Source organism: Oryctolagus cuniculus, chromosome 20 (genome assembly GCF_051225735.1).
Source record: "Oryctolagus cuniculus isolate XC-2025 breed Fujian yellow rabbit chromosome 20, ASM5122573v1, whole genome shotgun sequence".
Classification (NCBI taxonomy): Eukaryota; Metazoa; Chordata; class Mammalia; order Lagomorpha; family Leporidae; genus Oryctolagus; species Oryctolagus cuniculus.
In genome coordinates, this window is record NC_142886.1 from 28,186,807 (window position 1) to 28,192,125 (window position 5,319).

Genomic DNA, 5,319 nt, shown 5'->3' on the forward strand with positions numbered 1-5,319 from the left:
AATAAATAAATCTTTTAAAAAATAAAATATGTGATATTTTGTGATGCTTTTCTTATTCCAAATAATTATTTATAATATTGTATTCTTTAACTTAAAAAGAGGCTTCTGCCACTGTATAATTTTGGACAGGGAATGGCAGAGCAAAAAGATAAGAGTGTTGGTCTCTCTCAGGTGCTGGGGAGCCACACCGCACTTCCAGACTGTTTTAATTTGAGAGCGAAATAAATCCTTCTCTTGTTTAAGTGACTGCAATTTTGACTTTCCTGTTGTGAGCAACCAAACAGAAACCTAACTGATGTATGCATTTGCCCTTTGACTCAGCAGTTCCACTTCCAGGAATGTGTCCTCCAGAGACACTGGCACATATGCAAAGTGATGTCCAGTCAAGGTCACTCACTGCAGCAATCTGTGCTCACCAGCAGGACTGGTGGAATGAACTGCGTGCATCCAGAGTGAGACAGCATGCACTGTGTGGTGGGAGGAAGCTTGCTGTATAGCTGTGGAAAGCTCCAGTGTATTTTGTTGAGAGTCATAAGTCACGTACAGAACAGTGTGAATTCTGTGCTATCCTTTGTGTAAACATACATGTGTGCTTGTGCGTGTGTAAAACGCTGCTGGTGGGGTGGGTGTTAGGCAAGATGCCCACAGCCCTCATCAGAGTGTTTGTTTCATACCTGGCTCAGAATCCCCAATCCTGCTCCTGCTAATGCGGCAGGAGGTGGTGACTCAAGTCACTGGATGCCCGCTACACAAGCGGGAGACCTGTGTTGAGTTCCCAGCCTCTGCCCTCGGCTGGTCCAGCTCAGGTTGTGGCGGGTATTTGGGGAGTGAGTCTGCAGTTAGGAGCTCTCTGTCTCTGTCTAAGTAAACTAAGACAAACAAAACCAAACCAGAACCGATATCTCTGGAAAGACCCAAGACTTAGCAACATCGGTTGCCTCCGGGGGCGACTGAGTGGCTGAGGACAGGACCGGGAGGGGGACTTTCCCATGTATTCCTTTTGAAGAATCATTTACACGTTAAACTACTTTAAAATAAGCAAAAATTAAAAAAACTAGAAGACATCCTTGCATTTAACACCTGTAGAACAAAGCATGCTTTATTACAAGAAAAAGAAAACACTGTTTTCAGGTTAACGATTAAATAAACAGAAATCCCTTGAGTTGCCTATAAGTAGGGATGCCATATATCTGGCTTACCCAGGACAGTCTCAGAGTGTGTAACTTGTTCTGGTGCCTCATTTCATTTTTTAAGTAAAAGATATTTAATTTAAAAAGCAGAGCAAGAGAGAAAGAGAGAGAGAGAGGAAATCTTCAACCTTCTGATTCACTCCCAAGTGCCTCTAATAGCCAGGGCTGGGTCAGGCTGAAGCCAGGAGGCTGGACTTCAATAGGAGTCTCCCACATGAATGGCAGGGATCCAGTACTTGAGCCATCACCTGCTGCTTCGCAGCTGCGCGTTAGCAGGAAGCTGGGTCAGAAGTGGAGCAGCCAGGCATTCTGCTACAGTGTCCCAAGGGGCGACTTAACTGCTGCCCCGAATATCTGCCCCTCTCGCTTCACTGTCAACACCTGGAGGATAAACTGTCCAGTTAGGGGCCGGCGTTGTGGTACAGCAGGTTAAACCACTGCCTGTGATGCTGGCTTCCCATAGGGGTGCCGGTTCTCAGCTCATGGGGGTGTGGGGAGGTCCTTCCACGAGGGTAAAGATCGCCGACTCCCATTCACTGCTGCATTCCAGTGTCCCACGCAGCACATGCTCTAAAAATAGTTATTGAAAGAACACACGGAGTGGCCCAGGTAGAGTCTCTTTTTATTATTTTATTTTTTTGACAGTGAGACAGAAAGATCTTCCTTCTGTTGGTTCACCCCCCAAGTGGCCGCTACGGCTGGTGCATTACGGCCGGCATGCTGCACCTATCTGAAGCCAGAAGCCAGGTACTTCTCTTGGTCTCCCATGTGGGTGCAGGGCCCAAGGACCTGGGCCATCCTCCACTGCACTCCCAGACCACAGCAGAGAGCTGGCCTGGAAGAGGGGCAACTGGGACAGAATCCGGCACCCTGACCGGGACTAGAACCTGGTGTGCCGGCACCGCAAGGCGGAGGATTAGCCTAGTGAGCTGTGGCGCTGGCCCAGGTAGAGTCTTTATGTATGAAGGGCAGCAGTGTCCCCCTGCGCTGTGGTTCAGAGGCTCAACACAGCAAGAGCGGAAGTGGGGAGGCTGGGACCAGGCTGAGCTAGTTTGGATTTTCCCTAAAGCAGGCCCTGAGACAAGGACTGGGGTGCAGGGAAGTGGGTATTTGGGAAGCCCAAGTGAAGGCGCATTGGAAATGAGCAAAGAGAATAAATAAACGGGGATTAAATCACGGTTGTGCAGCTAGAACTCAATCCCGCCTTGTGGAACAGGGCTCTCCACCTCCTCCCGGGGATGGGGGAAGGGCTACTTAATGAGGATTCTCACCTGGTTCTTTGGGGGCGTGTCCTGGGGGTGTTACATCCCTAACACGCGTGGGCGTGGCCAGCGTTCCCAGCAGCCCTCCACCAGAGCTACCGGTGGGCGAGCTCCCAGGAAGCCTGGGTGGTTGGCGTTGGGCATCCAGAGCTGCTGAGGCAGAGGCCCCACAGAGCCCTATATGGGAGAGGATGGCCGGGCCGAGAAGCCGATGGATTTGAGGTACTTGGTGCATGTGGAAGGTGACCTCTCCCAACCTCTCTCACACCAGAATTTACTATCATGGTTTGGCTGCTGGAGAAGAGCCCTGGCTGACACCTGTGGGAAGGAGGCAACAGGTGCAGGAGTGGGCTAAGCGAGATCCACCAGTGTTCTCAGCCACACCTACTAGCCCCTACTACCCGGGGCTAGACCTGCCCCTCCAAGTGGTCCCGACTTGGACCCAGATGCTGGCCCCCTACTAGCGTACTCACTTGGACCCAGGTGCTGGACCCCTGCCTGGGACCGGCAAGTGTGCAGTTGGCCAGGTGGCTACATTCAGCTTAGGCTACTGCTCTCAACTACAGTCTCTAGCAGGCCAGAGCTGTTGCAGGTGCTGGGAGTGTGGTGGTGAATGAAACCAGCTGAGGAAGGGGCTGGAAACTCACCTCTACTAAGAGCAGCTCGCCGAGGGGAGGGTGGTTCCGGGAGCAAGTGTCATGAGTTCTTTTCTTCAGCTTAGGATAGAAATAAAAAGCCGGGAAACAATTTGCAAAGAAGCGGATAGTTTTCTTATCTGTTGCAAGGGGGCAGAAAAAGCGTCTCCTCTGACAGTAGCCCAGACAGAGTGCCGGAATGGGACACTAGCTTTCAGGGGGTGCACCGGGTTTTTATGATCTTGCTTTTTTAGTGGGGTTCTATGGGAGCTCCTATTGGATGGAGGCTTCCCATGATGTATGATCATTGGTTTGGGACCCACGAGACAGCCAGATTCCGCTTAGGGGCCTCAGCACCCCTCCTCTGCCAGTTCTGGGTGGAAGATTGCAGCTGGCTTGAAACTGTGGTGAAAACCACAGGCTCTCACACAGAACAGAACAGGACGCTATCGTGGGGAGAGACGCCAGCAGGTCTCAAGCAAGCCTCCCAGCCACGCAGCCTGCTAAAGCTCGAGGGGTCCCCACACACCCAGGCCTGACCGGCGGCCTCAGTGCTAAGCAGGGACATCAGTAGGGTTGGTTGGTTGAGGAAGGTGGGAGTGGCAGTGGTGGCGACCTGGAAGAGAAAAGCAACCCGACCAGAGGTCTAGGGACAGGGCAGCCTCTTGGCACGGGGCGCTCTGGGAGCTGCCCCTGGAGCGCTCCCTCTTTTGCCACAGTTCTTGCCTCTTAGCAGGCATAGGGGCAGCCCCTTTGTGAGTGACAGACGTGCACTGGCACCCTCTGCTGTGCTGTTCACCTGCAGCCTAGGATTTCAGGACTCCGAGAACCATGAGACAGGCGTAGCTGGAGGCTGGCGCCTTCCACATGGAACAGCTGGCACTGCCTCTGGCCTGATGAACCCCGGGAGAGGGGGCGGACGGGCCGAGGGGGCGCCGGGCCCCAGTCCGCGCTGAGTGTGTGCGCGCGCGCGCACCCTGCCTCCGCCCCGCCTCACTTGCGACCTGGGACCTGCTGGTGCCTGCAGGGGGCCGACCGCGCCGCCCTCGGTGCTGCCTGGGATCTGTCTGCCGCCCTCCCCCACCCCAGGCCCTTGGGTTTGCAAACGAAGGTCGAATGTCCCCGCCGCGGGGCGAGACCAGCCGCCGGCTGTCTGCGCGGTCACGGATCATTAGGGCTGGGGAGGGCGAGCGCAGCATCGGCTGGGTACAGGCGCGGCGGGCGCGGGACCCGGAGCCAACCCCGACCGCCTGCGAGGCTGCGCCTCTCGGGGTATGCGGGGTCGCGGGAGGAGTTCTGCTCTGGGCTGCAGCCTGCGAAGCTTTTAAACAAACAGCCTCTCTTCCTCCCAACCCCCGCCCCCCAAAACCCCAGAACACACAACAACCTCTCAATGCGCTGGCCACGGCTCGGCTTCCCGGTGATACGCAGCGGAGGCAGGCTTGGGAGGGCACTGCGTGCGCCAGCGCCGACGCACAGTGGATGAAAGAAAAGCGGTGCCGATGGGTGAAACAGGTGGCCGGAATGCCACCAACGTGCGACTTGAAGGGCAGCTGTCCTACACCGGAGGGCCTTGGGTTCACGTCCCGGCAGTGGCCCCCGCCTCCCGCTAATGCGCACCCTGGGAAGCAGCAGGCATGGCTCAAGGACTTGAGTGCTTGGCGGCAGGCTTGGTTCTGGCCCAGCCGGGCCATTACGGGCATCTGGGAACGGATGAGAGCTCTCGCAGAGAGCATTACTGGCTTGGCATGGGGTGAGGACGGAGGGCTGCGTTTCCGGCCCAAACCAGAGTTCCCCAGTGGTCCTCTGAGGCTTTCTTTTTACTGGGCTGGCAGAGGCTCCTGGGTCTTTTTGGGGTTGCCAGACACCCAGCTAAATAAGTTCAGATAAATGGATATTTTTTTTAAAGTATAAGAATATCCATGTATTCGCTGTTTATTGGAAATGCAATAAAAATTGTAAGTAAAACTATGTCCTAAATAATGCCTGGGATATATTTACTAGAAAAAAGTGATCATTCGTGGGAAATGTAAATGTGATTGGGTATCCGGGATGTTGTCTGTTGTGAAACAGAAGCTCCCTGGGCACCAGGCCCAGGAGCCAGGAAGGCCGCAGAGGCCAGCCCCAGCACTATGAGTGCTCCGGGAGGTGCTGATGAGGCAGCCTATTGCCCGCAGGTGCATGGAGGGGATTGAATTGGGAACCAGAAGCCCTGGGCTCTGGGGCCCTGTC

General features: G+C 54.7%; 1 long non-coding RNA gene across 1 annotated transcript; it reads right to left on the reverse strand.

Annotated features, from left to right (window-relative positions):
* Window positions 1–1,293: 1,293 nt before the first annotated feature.
* On the reverse strand, window positions 1,294–4,973 carry LOC149120122 (uncharacterized). Its single transcript, XR_016226652.1, has 3 exons — window positions 4,475–4,973; window positions 3,100–3,168; window positions 1,294–1,760 (listed from the first exon to the last, which is right to left on the reverse strand). It is a non-coding gene; the product is annotated as an uncharacterized LOC149120122 (long non-coding RNA).
* Window positions 4,974–5,319: the final 346 nt, after the last annotated feature.